We start from the raw sequence: 17,103 nt of genomic DNA on the forward strand, positions 1-17,103 counted from the left end.
GCTGCCTCTCAACCACCATGAAACCTATGAAAGTCCATTCCCAAAGCAAGAGTCCATTCAAGTGCCCTCTCATCTCCTTAAAAGCATGCTGAAATAGATGCTCATTCTTATCTGACCTAACCATTGCCCCCACTTTAAATATAGATGTCTAGCTTATGTGCCTTAAGTTGAAGTTGATTTTCACTAATGCTCTATGCTTTAAGGAATACTGAGTTATCACTTAAAACAGGGCCTACCATGAAGGCCTTACTTTTTTCTTTCTTGTCTGACTCTGAAAATGCCCATACTCCTTGAGTGATATTACGTTTGTGGCCAGTCATCACATAGACTTCATGATATTCATTTATCTCATTGCTGTATTGGGCCTGGAGAGCACAGGCAAGGCACAATATGAAGCTTTTGGATAAAAGGAATAAAAGTATGGAATGGGGAAAGGATGAACATAAGAGCACAGTGGGACAAAGCAAAACTATTGCAAAAGCCTTCCACTTTCCAAATTTTGCTTACATCTTGCTTATATTTAGCCCTTTGTGTATTGCATTCTTGGCAGTCCAAGGAGCACTGCCGTAGGATATTTTCACCTAATATGTTGTAGGAAATAGGGAAGGTGTTCGCGACTTCTTCAAGTAACAAGAAAACAACCTAACAAACAAAATTTGAACATGACCTTGCAGAATAGCAAGCAAATATGGAAGCAAATATGGCTTCAACAATAAAACCCAGTTCAGTGCTAAAATAATTTAGTTTTAAAGGATGTCAAATTGATAGAAAAAAATCAATCATGAAGATATCCTGTCCCCTTCACCTGAAAGACTTGCCTTGCTTCCATGCCTTGAAAGCATGCCTAAACCCTTCAGGTCTAACTTTAAACCCTACTTCATGGTGTCTTCCCAAGTCACTCCAATTCTCCATCCTACCCAACTGCATGATGCTCTGTGAAATATTTGACCTTCATCATTATTGTTGGTTGTATTTCTGTTGGATACCCATCATGTGCCAAGCACAGTTAATAAATTTCACATATTTTATCAGACTGAATCGTTGTATGCACACTCTTAGCCAGCTTTGAGTATCCTCATTTGACATGTAAGAGAAGAGAGGCCCAGAGAGGTGAATTAGCAATGCAGGTAAAATGGTAAAAGGTATAAAACACAATTCAGACATGCTACAATGCCTGTTTTCTTACTGTTATGCTGTCTGTATTGTGTGTGCTGCTCATGTCCCTTGGGTAGACCATAAACTTTGTGAGAGAAGGAACTGTGTATAATACCCCTTTTCTTGTACTTCCCTGTATCACCCGCATCATCTTGAATAACAAAGAGCATGTAACATCATGCACATGGTTGACAAAGACAAGGAAAGGAAAATATGAGATAGAGAAGTCAACCAGTAGATTCCTACAAGTATTGCAGATTATTCCTATTGAATTAAAAACCTAATAGAAGGATACATGGTTCATAAAAAGATTAAGAACAACTTTGCCTCAGTCTTTCTCTGTGTTTCCATGCATTGGTGCCAATTTGTGACTTAGTTAAGACTTCAGCTTTCTCACACAGTAATACAGAAAGCAAGTGATTGGGAAAACCGTTTAAAAGTGGGGGTTATCAATGGCATGAAGAAGCATAATGCAGATACATGTCTGCTTGCCTTTTATTAAAATAAATTGAAATGATTTATCTTCAAATGATAACAATACAAATGCAAACTCTTGGAAGTTCCCTTGAATACATAATGAAGAATTACCCTCACACCCACATTTATATCCTGTAGTGTGCACAGCACGGAGAGGAGGCCAGGAAAGTGACAACTCCTTAATTAGTTAGCGCTCAGTGACAAATTGGGGAAACTTGCTCTGGAATCTGTAGGGAGGGAGGAGACGGTAGATTGGTTTGAAAGTCTCTCTCTCTCCTCTATTACATGTTTCACAAAGCATGTGTTTTTATTTTATGGTTAAAGACATACAAACCCAAAGACATAAGATTCACTAAGTACCATGCTAAAAGCCAAATGAAGGGTCTTGCTTCATTTAGTACCCGAATCATCACTACTTTACCTATCAAGGCACCTGAAACCTCCTTTTACCAATTTTTCTTGCGATAGGACAAAAGCAATTAGAACCACGTACCAAATTTTATTCATCAGTGCCCTTAATAGGTAAGCTGTAGAGAAAAAATATTTTATGTAATTTTTCTTAAAATATTACCCTGCAAACAGTTGTACCCTTCTTCTAGAGTTATGACTCAAATTATTTATTGAATTACATCAAAATGCCATACAGAATTTAGTAATGATAGCTGTATGCAATAATTACATGCTACATTGCCTCCATTGGAAACCATGGTAACCGATCAGTTACTGTTTCTGCCTGTCACCACAGCTGAGAGTGGCAAAGAGGAGAAGTAAGGTACTCTAGTCATCACTGCATACATTCAATCTTGAGATAACTGCAGAGGAGCTATTTATTCATAATTAAGCTAATATAATGTTTTAATTATAGCCATAATTTCCCCTGGGATTGATTTATGCACCCAATTATGAAAGGGGGTAAGGGGAGGGAGGGAGGGAATAAGAGAGGAAAAAGGAAGATGAGGGGCAAAGAAAGGGGGTAGGTAGAAGGAGAAAAGTAATAATATAGACATTTTTGAATAGCAACTTTTTTTATAGGAAGAATTATAATGATAGGAACAAAAATATTTTCATAGAAGCCTATAAAACCAGAGTTAACCAGGGCCTTAACTTTTAGGATGGATAACACTTGGAGAACACCACCTCCAATCTCTTCCTTGTGATTCTGCTCTGAATCCTCCCTGATGAATCATCTAGCCTCCACTGGCTCTGTGACATAATGTGACAGGGGACTCACTATACACTGCTGGATCTTGACATTGGTAGAAAGGTCCTCCAAACTCCATGAATCAAAATCTACCTTCATACATCTGGCCCTTTCAACCTCATGATGCCCAGTTTGGGACCACCTAAACCATGCCAGGCTTGCTCCTTCCTAATTTGCATTTACTCTTAGCTTTTGCATTTATTCTTCCTTCTATCTGCAATGTTCTTCCACTAGCTCTTCGCATGGCTGGCTCCATTTTGTCACTCAGCTCAAAGGTCGTCTCCTCAGAGAGGTCTTCCTTGACCACCTGACTCCTCAAACTAAACTAGTTTCCTCCAAGTCTCTACTACCTGGAGAACATTTATCATATTCTGAAATACTGGCATGTGTTTAAGTGCACATTACCTATACAAATAATGAACTGTTTACTACATAATTGGTGGCTTGTTACCTCCTTTAGAACAGCTACCTTGTCTTTTTTTTTTTTTTTTTAATTGAGAGAGAGAGGGCTCAAGCAAACAAGGGAGGGAGGGGGAGAGAGAGAGGGAGGGAGGGAGAGACAGAGACAGAGACAGGGACAGAGAGACAGAGAAGCGAGGCTCATGCTCACCCAATGTGGGGCTTGAGCTCACCCGATATGGGCCTCAAACTCATAAACCATGAGATCATGACCTGAGCCAAAGTCAGATGCTTAACAGACTGAGCAACCCAGGAGACCTACCTTTCTTGTTCACAAAAGCAATCACAAGCCTAGCTCCTTACTCAACCCTATGTGTAGTCTTTGCTCACCAAACAAATAAAGGTACAATATATTTGCCTTTTGTCCTTTTCTACTTTTATTTAATGGTATGTACAGCTCAATAGCATGTGTATAGTAGGTATGCAATGAATATTTGATGAGAAAAAATAATGGAAAAGGCTAACCGATGAAATTTGAAATCCTTTTTTCTAGCAACACCCTGCAAAATAGTTGAAGAGAACTATCCTACCTTATTTGAGACTCCTCTCAATGTTATATATCCATGATTTCTTTAATCCTTCTCCTTAGGAACTATTTTCAACATCTCTCATCACTTAATTAATGTCTTTTGGGCCTGCCAGTTTATTAATACTCCATCTTAAAATCTCACATACAGAAATGAGTAAGAGTTTTCAGGTATTATCTAACCAGTGCAGTCATCATTACTAACAGACATGATTAAAAACAAAAAAAGTAAGGCTTGCTCAAGCCTAAGGCCTGCTCAAGCCATGGTCAACAAGCCAGCCTCCCAAAATGTTGTTACTATCTTGTCTCTATAATGGTAACCTGAGGCAAGTGTGAAACAGTGCGGCTCTCCTTGAGTTTTACTGTGCAGACATTTTCCCTCAGGATCTAGTTAAAATGCAAATTCTGATTCAGTCGGTCTTGGGTAGAAGCCTGGGATTCTATATTTCTAACAAGCTATGATCTATGGGCCATACATTGAGTACCAAAGCTATACTGAAATGCCGGACCAGGAAATAAGAGAGCGAAATTTGGACTGCAGTTCTAACATTTAATAGCAACATACAGATGGACAAATTCAGTAGTTTTCTTACCCATAAAATAAGGATAAATCTAAGTGTTTTGGTGAGATACCATAAGAATTGCATAAGATAATGAATGTAGTTGGCACATAGTGGGGATGTAACATATTTTTTTTCAATGAACAGGCTTCTACCAATAGAGGCTGGAGGCTCAAATTGGGTTTATAGGCAGAAAAAATAAGTAGCTTTGTTCTCTCCATAGAAATGGCTTCTAGGCCAAATTTTCTCTCATCCAGCATTTGTACACTTGGTATTTTTTGAACCTAAATACAGGACTTAACATTTATAACCATTAAATTTCATCTTGTTAGCTTTGGCCAGAGTTCCAGCCTGTCAAGATTGTTTTGAATTAAGATTCAGTTACTCAGCGTATTAGCTATCGCTCCAAGCTTTATGTCATCTGCAAATTTGATAAGTATGCCTTCTATGTCATTATACATATCATTAAAATGTTGAGGAGGACAAGACCAAGGGCAAAGATATTATACATCTTATTTGTTTTGAAAGAAGGACTATACATGGGGTGGGATAAGGAGCTCAAATTGTTTGACAAACTACCAATCCATTAAACTGAATACTGTCCAGCTTACATTTCTCCTTTTTTTTTCCCTACACATATTCCATAAAATATTTTTTGTTAAATATATTAATTAAATCAAAATACATCATGTCTATAAAGTTTTCTCTCATCTTTCCACCTACAATTCAAGCTGAAAAGTGAAACAAGATTAGTCTGACATGACTTATTATTAGTGAACCTATGCTATTTCCTATTAATCATGGTTTTCTTTACTAAATATTCAGTCACAATGTACTTACAACCTATTTTGTAATTTCAACAGACAAAAATTACTGTTATAGTCATTGGTAACATATGTATTCTGTGACTACAGATATTTTTTTCTAAAATTCTCAAACATATTTTGTATCTTTTTATCACATACAAATCCTTTTCCCTGTATCCTTGTAGAATGGATCCTGGAACTACTAGTTCTGAAGACAGCTTCATTTAGAGCAGCTAGGCAAGCCTTAGTGCTGACATAGTTTTTTGCTTACTTCCTTCTAAACAGTTTTCATTCTATTTGCTACACGTTCACTACCATTCTCCTCAAAATGAAAAAACCTAAGAACTGAATAATTCTAATTCTTGTTTCTTCTATAATCCACCTTTCTTTCAGAAATGCTTTAAATTTTTTTATTGAAGTATAGTTACAACACAGTGCTATATTAGTTTCAGGTGTACAGTATAATGATTCAACAATTATTTATATTACTCCCTGCTCATCACAATAAGTGAACTCTTAATCCCATTTATCTCTTTCCACCCACTCGCTCCCACCTCCCCCGCCCCCCGCAACCACCTATTTTTTTCTGATTTAAGAGTCTGTATTTTTGTCTTTTTTCTTTGTTCATTTATCTTCTTTCTTAAATTGCACCTATGAGTGGAATCATATGGTATTTGTCTTTCTCTGACTTACTTCACTTAGCACTATACCCTCTAGGTCCACCCATGGTGTTGCAAATGACAAGATCTCATTCTTTTTATGGCTGAGTAATATTACAGGAATGAATAAAGAAGATGTGATACATATAAACAATGAAATATTGCTTTGGGGAATGCTTTTTCCAAATCTAGACTGATGAGAGATCTCCCTTTACAGTCACAATAGTTTTTGTAGATGGTTGCTTCTCCAGCAGCACATCATAGATCCCTGTTCCTTTTCAGTTATCTTTCAACTCTGCTTTTTTAAAAATAATTTATAGTCAAGTTAGCTAATATACAGTGTATACAGTGTAGTCTTGGCTTCTGGAATAGTTTCCCGTGGTTCATTGCTTATGTACAACACCCAGTCCTCATCCCAACAATCAACTTTGCTTTAAAATAAGTGGTAATGAGATAAAATCCTTATTTTCCTATCTGAAAACACTTTTGGAATAAATACTGATCTTTTTACGAGCAGTAACAAGTGTCAGTGAGGATGTGGGGAAAAGGGAGCCCTCATGCACTGAAGGTAGGAATGTAAACTGATAGAGCCACTGTGGAAGCAGTATGGAGGTTCCTCAGAAAATTAAAAATAGAACTACCATATGATCTAGAAATTCCACGACTGGGTATTTACCCAAAGAAAACAAAAATACTAATTACAAAAGATATATGTACCCCTATGTTCACTGCAGCATTATGTGTAATGGCCAAGATATGGCAGCCTCCCAAGTGTCTGTCAATAGATAAATGGATGAAGAAGATATGGATATATATACATGTGTGTGTATATATCTATATACATATGTATATAGATAAACACATCTGTGTCTCTATACACATATGTATATATACACACGTGTATATATACACGTGTGTATATATACATACACACACACACACACACACACACACACACACGCACGCACCCTGGTTCTTTCAGATTCCTTGGACCTCCACTGGTGTTGTCACCATTCCTTCGTAAGCCTCTTTTTAATATCTTACATGTTAGACATAAATGTTCTAGGTGACACTGGACTCTCCTAAAACCAGAGATGAACATTCTAATGGGAGTAGGGTCAGGCCGAACTCCAAGTACTTGCGAGTTACAGATTCCAAACACGACTGATGGCTGCGTCAACATAGAACCAAGGAACATGACACAGTCAGGTGCATGTGTGTGAGCATACACATATGTGAGATGGTTCAGTTAGCTTGTTCTGATGTAGAGTAACAAATCAAGATTCCTATCTATTTTAAACAATTCATTTGATAGACACAATGTGATGGTGCACATATATGAATAGGGAAGATGTAGCTGTACAATGACCACAAAGCTAGTAAAACATGGGAGCACAGATGCCACCTCATCTTATGAGACTCCAAAAATCATTATTGACACAAGAAATGAGCACTGGCAATGGGTACATAGATAAGTACAGAAGGGGGAGGGAGCGTGGGAGTTTAGGGTGATGCAGAGAATCATATGGAAAATACACTCCCCAAATACTTTTATTTTCTAAGTATTTATCTTGTTTTTCATATCCCTTCCCTTCTTAAAACCTGAAAGTTGTCCCAGGTGCTAAATTTTCCTTTGATCCTAAAGGCCAGATGTTTGAAGTAGTTTGAGAAGGACTCAAACAACTGAGTTTGGATGATACATAGCCAACAGCCATGCAGCCGAGAGAAATTCCCATCACATCATAGAAGTGTCCCAGAAAAACACCCACATGTTGTTTCTGCCACCGCCCTCTACCTGACACCCATGACACCAACCTCTCCCAATGTGTCTCAGAAGAACCAAGGTACTTCACCACCCTGCATATCAAAAGAATCACTGAGCCACAGCACATGGCACTTGCTCCCAACTTCCTAACCTCCGGCGTGCAGATACCCCTTTGACAGACTACTGGATCCCATGAGAAATGTCAGCTTCAGGGGAATCTGGGGGATGTGATCTTGAATATTCCCATCTTTGGGCACAAGAAGCCAACTAGAAGCAGACTGAAGTGGTGGAGTGGCATTGAGCAAGTCTGTTGTGTGATACATGGTGGGAAAGTTTCTATATTCCCCTTATCCCTTTTAAGAAAATCATTTCACATGTCATGCAAACTCCTGGGATTGCTCCCACATGCACTCCCTAAGGAAAGACTTGATCAAAACAGGTGCCATCTCACTGTGTTTGTTTTCTTCTAAGATGTTACAAAGCAATGAATGTTCAGCGTACACGTCACCAGCCTTGTATTTTTCCTACAGCTTGTTTCAGGAGCAATTAAAGGCTTGAGGCTTTTGGGTTGTGTTTTTCATGTTTACAAAAATGCTGGTGGTGTTGAAAGGACAGATGAATAGGCTCTCTAAGTGTGCAGGGAAAGCAAAGGCAAAACTTTCAATTTCATTAAGCATTGCATAAAATTACCTTTATTGCCGGCACAATCTGCCGCCAGCTTTAAAAACAATAACTGCATCTTTTCATTTCTCTCTCTTAAAAAATTATTTGCCCCTGTTCTCAAAGAGCCAAATTTTCACTTTTTTCTACCCTTCCAAGAATTTATGAATCTCAGAAGTCAATGATCAGAAGAAAAGGAGACCGCTGAAAGTAAACATGAAGTATACATGTGGGAGGTAAAGGAACAGAAGGAAACTGAAGGGTATTTTACAGTTATTGCTGATACCTTCTCCAGAGTGGAAACCCAATGTTTATAATTCCTAAATTAAGGCCTCAATATACCATTAAAACACTGTATTTTTATATCTGCACAAGTGATTAAACCATGTGTGGCTGAGTCCTAAAATTACCATGAAAAAGGAGGTTTGTGCTTTAAGGGTCTTACCTGTCTCTACTTGGGCCCTAAGATATCTTGGTGAATGACATCATCCTTAAATATATTTATTAAATGAAAGATAATCCATCTAGCCCCAGATTTAGTGGGTATCTCTAGGTAGAGAAAATGTGCTTGTCCCTTCAAGATACACAGAGCTGGCCATCCCTCATAGAATAATTACTTGGCTATCCCACTGTCCATTGCTCAAAAGATACACAGTTAGGCTCAACCCCAAACACCTTCTCTGTCTAGGGAGTGGAACCCATGGACTCTCGAACTTCAGGATGGTTTATGCTAAGAGCTGGACCCTGAAGAAGCACTTCGAAGGCAGATCCACTCATGGTAACTTTGAGATGAAGACGGTTGAACTCCCACCCTTAAACAATGGAGAGGTCCTGCTGGAAGCTTTGTTCCTCCACAAGAGTGACAGCCTAAAGACTGAATGAGGGTAATATGATGATGGGGCAACAAGTGGCCACAGTTGTGCAAAGTAAAAACTCAGCCTTCCCAACAGGAACTATGGTAGTGGCTTCTTCAGGGTGGACAACTCACTCCGTTTCTGATGGGAAAGATCTGGAAAACCTGCCTGCAGAGTGGCCAGACACGTTACCACTATCTTTGGCTCTGGGAATGGTTGGCATGACAGGGCTAACAGCCTGCTTTGGCCTACCTGACATCTGTGGTGTGAAGAGTGGAGAAATGGTGCAGGTTAATGCAGCACTGGGAGCATGGGGCTCTGCTGTGGGCCAGACAGCTAAGCTCAGAACCGCAAAGTTGTTGGCGCAGCAGGGTCTGGTGAAAAGCTCGCCTACCTTAAAATGCTTGGATGTGATGGTGCCTTTAACTACAAAACAGTAGAGTCTTTGGAAGAAACTTTGAAAAAAGCCTCTCCTGGTGGTTATGATTGTTATTTTGATAATGTAGGTGGAGAGTTTTCAAACATTGTTATCCCCCAGACGAAGAAATTTGGAAGAACTGCTATATGTGGGGCCATCTCTGTATATAATCCTACTCGCCCACTTCCCCCAGGCCCACCCCCAGAGAATATTCTCTATCAGCAACACCGCATGGAAGGGTTCATCATCACCCGCTGGCAAGGAGATGTCTGCCAGAAGGCTCTGAAAGACTTGCTGAGATGGGTATTAGAGGGTAAAATCCAGTCCCATGAAAACTTCACTGAAGAGTTTGAAACCATGCCAGCTGCATTTATGGGAATGCTGAAAGGCGCTAATTTGGGGAAAACAATAGTGAAAGCATGAAAAAAAAAAGACACATGGAATCTAGAATTCATTTGGATGATTACCACATGTCTTTTGAACCATGCCCCATATAAAAATATATACTACCTTCATTATCTAAAAACAAAACAAACAAAAAAAAAGATATACAGTTGAAGCACCATAGGAGTTAAAGCACTCTATAAGAGGTTACTATATATGCCTGCATATTAGTCAAGTCATTTAAAGTCATGAATACTGAGCTTCAGTCCTGGAATTTCTGTTTAGGTCTACGGTACAGCCCCTCAATTTGCATTTCAAACAAACATACAGTTGAGGCTGTTGCTGCTTGTCTGTGGACCTTATTTTGAGAACCACTACTCAACCCATGCTAGTTTTACATCAGTGGTTCTCAAGTGTGGTTGCACATTTTTTTTTAATGTTTATTTATTTTTGAGAGAGAGAGACAGACAGACAGACAGACAGAGTGTGAGCAGGGGAGGGGCAGAGAGAGAGGGAGACACAGAATCCAAAGCAGGCTCCAGGCTCAGAGCCATCAGCACAGAGTCTGAGGTGGGCTTGAACTTCACGAACCTCGAGATCACGACCTGAGTCAGTCAAGTCGGACACTTAACCGACTGAGCCACCCAGGCACCCCTCTGGTTGCACATTAGAATCATCTGGAGATATTTTAAAAACTAAAATTCTGGGGTTCCATCCCAGATATATTATATTATAATATTGGCAAGGGGACCACCAGAGTGCCCTGCTCATAGTTCTTAATGTTTTTCTTGTGATTCTAGGGTGAAGGCAGGGACGAAAACACGGGTTTTAAATGTCAATCAACTTCTGCTAAAATAATGAGTTTTTTTAATTTTTTTTTTTTACATTTTATTTGTTTTTGATAGAGAGAGACAGAGCACAAGTGGGGGAGGGGCAGAGAATGAGGGAGACACAGAATCCGAAGCAGGCTCCAGGCTCTGAGCTGTCAGCACAGAGCCCGACATGGGGCTCGAACTCACAAACCATGAGATCATGACCTGAGCCAAAGTCGAACGCTTAACCGACTGAGCCACCCAGGTGCCACCAAAATAATGAGTTTTTTTAAAGAGGTGAATCCATTTGACCTTGATTCTGTAATTATTCCTGGGGCATGTAACCTTACATTTGCAAATGATGATACATGAATAATTTGTGGAAATCACTAATTTATGCCTAAAGGAAAGAATAGAAAATAAAGAAAACTGTTCTAATCACACCAGAATGAATGGATTTTTTCAGCATGGGTTAAAGTTTCTACTAGCAGTATCACAGGGAGTGAAATATCCTGAACAATATTAGTGGAAGACAAAATAGTATCTTCTGGAAAACCATGATAGATGGCCAAAAGGAGTGACTTTCGTGATCACATAGACAATGATGCAGAAGGTGCAGAGTCTGAATAAAATGGTTCAAGAAAGGTAAGACCAGAACAAAGCAGTTTTCAAAAAATAATTGATACCTTACATAATGTGATTTTACATATGCATGCGTAACTCCATTAATACATTTGACATTTTCAGCAGATTTGTGACCAATCTACATCCCTAATATTTTATGGATACAAGTTAGCCACCATCTTTTATTTTCCCCACTAATTAATTTGGATAGTATGTCCTATTCTGGCATACACAGAATTTTTGGCTAAGAGAATCAGTGATGTATTTCTGAAGGAGATGGCATTTGAGTTGGCCTTCATACAATAACCAGGTAGGTAATCAGCAAGTAATTCAACAATAGAGACGTCTCTTAGGCAGAGGAAACCACATGAGTGAAAGAATGGTAGTAGAAACAAAAGGTGAGTTGCAAGGATGCCAAGCTGACAAAGTAATACACTGCACTAAATTATGGAACCTTTAACATCAGTATAAGGAAATTTTACTTTTATTCACAATAAAGGATGGCTCCTCTAGTATTGGAAACCTGTTTATCGTTCCTTACCCCTCTTCAGCCCTTACTTCTCTTGAAAGAGACCTTAAACTTTCAAAGATGATTCCAAATGCTGGCTTAATACCTGCAATGCTTACATAATTCTATAGCTATAGACTCCCACGGGCACTTAGAGATTCTGAAGAGAATTATTTGTCACATGAACTTAGTACTTCGTTATCTATTGGGGTATAGCAAGCCTCCCAACATTTAGGGGCTTACAACAACAATTTATTATCTTCCATAATTCTGTAAATTGACCATGCATCTCTGCTTCACATGACGTTGGCTGAGACACTTGGATATCTGGAAACTCAAAATGGCTACAATCACATGGCTGGCTATCAAATGGTTGCTCAGCCAAGGCTTACAGATGAAGGATTCATTCTCCTCTGGATAGGATTCACCACATAGCTACTTGGGTTTTTTTCCACAACATGGCATATGGGTTCTAAAAAGGTCCATTCCAAAAAGGCAAATGAGGAAGCACTAGATCTCTTAAGGTTCATTCTTGGATGCTACATAGCATCCCTTGAGCTATATTCCATTCCTAATAGGTCACAGGGACAGACAGGACTCAAAGGGAGGGAAAAAAGATTCCACCTACTGATGGAGGCATGGCAGGTCACATAACAAAGAGTATATGAGATGGGAGATAGACTTGAGGCCATCTTCGAAAACACCATCTACCGCACTTATACACACGAGTGTATGAACTACGCCACACACAGAGACTGCAAGACTCAGCAGTCAACGTGATTAAACATTTGTGCAAAACGATGTAACAACATTTATAAGTTGTCTTAAAGACTAATGAGGAATTAAAAATTAGCTCAGACTGAGTAAGATCTACCCTGCTGTTCATCAGGATGAGATATGTGACACCGAAAGAACGAGCTGCAAAGTTATCTGCTCAACAGTGGGACTGAACCATAACAAATTTCAAGTAGGAAGGTGGGGCTGAGTCTTCATTTACTTTTCCAAAACACATTTTTTGCCTCAATTTGATTACGATAGCAATGGTGACAGTGGCAGAAGGAGCTGGAGTAGAATCCAACAACCAAAAAACTCATACCCACCATTTGTTGAATTCTTTATATTGAGCATTGGAAGCCATCATTTAATTCAAATTCAACATTTAATTCTCCCAGCCATGTGCTCACTTTGGCAGCACATATACTAAAATAATTCTCACATCCACCATCTGAAAAAAGAACTACCATCTCATTTTTACAGAAGAGAAAAAAAAAGGCATGAAGAGGTTATACCCTTTACCCAAAAGACATAGCAAGTCAGAAAGACAAGGCTCTAACTCTGGGGCTGGCACAAGTTTTCTATAAAAGGCCAGATGGTAAACGTTTTTGGTTTTGTGCGTTATGAAGTCTCTGATGCAACTACTCAACTCTGCAGCTAGAGCACAAAAGCAGCCATAAACAATATGTCAACTAAGAAGCATGAGTGTGTTCCAATAAAACTTCATTTACAAAAACACACAATGGACCAGATCTGTCCTATAGGCTATCATTTTCTCATGAGTTATTATCCAAAACCCATCCAAGTGCCTTGACTCAGGTTCTATTATAAAACAAGTCTCGTCTGTCTTTACATCCTTATACAACATCTGGCACAGAGCCAGGGATTCATAGGCACTCAATAAGTATTTGTTGATGGGATGACCAATGGATAAATGAAACCAAGGTATATCGAGTGTCTTCTATTTCCCAGCCACTGTTAAAAACACTTGATATAGATCAGTGAACAAAATATATAGAGATCCCGGCCCATGAAGGATTAAAATCTATAAATTCCCAAATCATACAGAAAGACTATATTCATTTGCTATTGCTGCCATAACAAATTACTACAAACGCAGCACCTTAAAACAACCAAATTTATCATCTTACTGTACTCTAAGTCAGAAGTCCAACACGAGTTTCATCAGACTAAAATGAAGGCACTGACTGGGCTATGTTCCTTTCTGGAGGATCTGTTTCTTAGCTCATCATGGTTCTTGGCAGAATTCAGTTCCTTAAACACAGATCCTTATCTCTCAGAACTAGCAATGGCTCAATGAGCTTTCTCCTGCTGCCATCCTTCTCTCAGACTACAGCTTGGGAAGGTTTTCCAATTCTAAGGACTCAGGAGATAGAACTGAGATCACCTGGATGATCCAGGCTCATGCTAAAACCCTTAACCTTAATCATTATGTTCAAAGTCCTTTTGCCATGTAAGGTAACAGACTCATGCGTTGTGGAGGTTAGGACCTGGACGTCTCTAAGGGACCATTATTCTGTCTACCACAAATACCATGACAGAATTTTGTATTAAATCTGATGGATTTGATTTTTGTCACTGGACTGTATTTCTAATGAGCTAATATAGGATTTAAATTATATTTTAATATATGTAATAATCCATTCCTATCAAATAGAACAAATTATACTTTCCTCAGCTTTGCCCAAACCTGTGGACTTAAACCCGATGATTCTTGACCCAGACCTAAATAATGGTGGAGTGTTTCATAGTCTCTTACCTACCATTAAAAAAAAAATTAAAAGCAAGCTGGACATATCTGTGAGGAACTTTCCCCTTTGAACACACACTTTCCACTGGATCGTGCCTACAAAATAAGATTCCTGTATTTCATTGACCTGAATCTTTGTCCCTGACCTTGCCATGTTAGCCCAGGCCATTTGACTTCACCCAAGGCCTTGGTTTTCTGATTTGCCTCTCAATCCCTTTGCACTGATCAGACTATTGGCTGAAAGGTGACATCCTCTCTGACGGGTGGCAACTCTTCCAAGTGTGCTTATGTTCCAGGCACTGGTCAGGTCCCCATCTAACTGAGATGGACAATACCCAGCTATAACACAGGACTCTTGGCTCCAGGAGGGGCACTCATTCAAGACACATGGTGCTATGCCCAACCACTTAGTGATGACAGACACTATCTAAATTGGCCCAAATTTCCAGATTTCACAGTACTGTGGCTTGGTCTGCTCCTGAAACCCAAGTCTATGTGTATTCTTCAACTCCCCTTTAAGGCCTTTAAGCTCCCCCATTCATTCAGCTTAACTTTCAATCACCATAGTGTGCTGGTTACCGTAAAACAAAGGGTAAAAAAGGAGGACTGGATTTCGCCAGGGAAATAAGACCTACTGTTTTAAAGGAAAAGTCCAACTTTCAGCGCCAGCCTTTCAGAAACCCTCACCAATGAGGCTGCCCGAGGCCAGGGGAGAAATTTCTCTATAAAACCTGAATTAATAAAGACTTCTACTGAGGTTTGAAACTTCCAGATCTAGAAGAAAGAATATTAACCCCTTGAGTCTTAAAGATCTGGTTTTCCAGCCAGGATATGCTACTTACTTCCACCATTTTTTCTTTCAACGAGGAAATGCAAGTAACACCTACCTCATATGGTTATTGTGAAAATTAAATGAGATAATGAGTATGAAGGCACTTTATAAACTGCAGATGTCAGTTGGTAGCTTTATGACTAACCTACTAATGCCTGCTATCTGCACCGCAGCAAATATTACAACTGCGCATGGTGTGGGGTGAATATTTTAGTGCTAATCATTCAGATTCATTCACGAGACCATTTACTTTTGTTTTACTATGTTAGCAGACATCATTTCATTCTAATCTTGTCCATCAAGTTACATTTTGGACAATGTTCAGTCTAATTGGACCTGCCAATATTAGCCTTGGCTCTACATAAAGATTCATTCAACCACCTTCTCTGAGAGCACAAGCCAACATTTGTGCATATTTGTGTCATAAATCATATACTAACAAGATGCCAAAAGCAGTCACCTCTTTTATGAATCAGTCTCTGATTCCCAGGAATGAATTAGCCCCTTCTTTCTCTATTTTCCATCACGTGTTGCCAACACTATCACAGCATTTATAATATGGCTTGGTAATGGTGTCTTTGACCTTCTTCCCCACGAGATTGCAAGCAACTCTAGAACGGAGATTCAGTCTTTATATTCTTATTTATGGTACACAGTAGATAACCAATACACGTTTACTGCAGCAAAGGAAGAAGTATGTGATAGCCAGGCACAGGGGACTGTGCCTCTTGTAGAGCTACATTACTCTAGCATACTTGAGGTGTTCAGAGATTTCAAATACAGGAGAAACAAAGTAATGAAGAACTATTCTTACCAAAAATTCCCAATTAATCTTTCTATAGCTTGTTTAAAAGGTGTTATTGGTTGTTTGTAAGTGTAATGTAAATTAGATTAATTATTCCAAACACTTCACATTAGAGAGATGTGAAAGAAGCAGTTTATTTCATTCTCTCAGCCTCTAAATGGGATGTTGTATGCCTTCTGGAGAAGAGGACAGCCTGGGATTTATTTAGAGAAGAAATTCAGTGTTACAAATAGAACATAGATGTACTGATGTGAGAGAATATCAGAGAGGGAGAAATTTTTCCCATTTAGAAAGTTGATACTACATGAATTTTAAGTATACTTTTTCAAAATTATAACCTCATCTACTATGATATCATATACCTTCCTAGTTCATGTTAATATTTTAGGTGAAAATTAACCATGTAACCAAGGGATGAAATGCAAAAAAATTCTGTGCTGTAGGTTGCTCTTTTTGAAGGCACTCTTAGCAGTGGAAAATAAGATCCTCTTGAGCCAGATGTGAGTGCATCCTCACTTTTCCAATGACCACCAAACTACAGTCTCATGCCTCTCAAATTTTAACATGTATACAAATCCCCTAAGAGTCTTGTTCAAATACAGATTCTGACTTAGTAGGTCTGGGACAAATCCTGAGAGTCTGCATTTCTAAAAATTTCCCAGGTGATGTCCAAGCTGCTGGTCTGCAGACCACTTCTTGGGGAACAAGGTTCTAGTACACAACGTGAATTCAAAAATTCACCATCATTCAAATTTCTAAGGTAAACCGTCATTGTGTTTCTCCTATTCCAGTAGGTATGAAGATTTGCTCTATTAACACCTTATACTTAAGAGAATAATTGCTTTAAGTAACACCCTTGAAACAGACTGAACCTTTCAGTTAGTCCGAAATTAATCACTGTATAAAATGTGGCTCATGCGATGATTAAGAAATGATGATGTCTTTCCCTTGGAAAAATAAGTTCTGTTTAACCTAAAATTTCCTTTTAAAATTCCTTTTTCTATGATGCAATTCACATGTGGCTTCTGAGATATGTTACTAAGGGCAGTCTGG

At 38.9% G+C, this 17,103-nt stretch overlaps 1 pseudogene; it reads left to right on the top strand.

The window, feature by feature from the left end:
- The first annotated feature begins 8,988 nt into the window (after positions 1-8,988).
- On the top strand, positions 8,989-9,963 carry LOC125157279 (prostaglandin reductase 1-like; annotated as a pseudogene).
- Positions 9,964-17,103: the final 7,140 nt, after the last annotated feature.

The sequence above is a fragment of the Prionailurus viverrinus genome, chromosome X, assembly GCF_022837055.1.
Source record: "Prionailurus viverrinus isolate Anna chromosome X, UM_Priviv_1.0, whole genome shotgun sequence".
Lineage (NCBI taxonomy): Eukaryota > Metazoa > Chordata > Mammalia > Carnivora > Felidae > Prionailurus > Prionailurus viverrinus.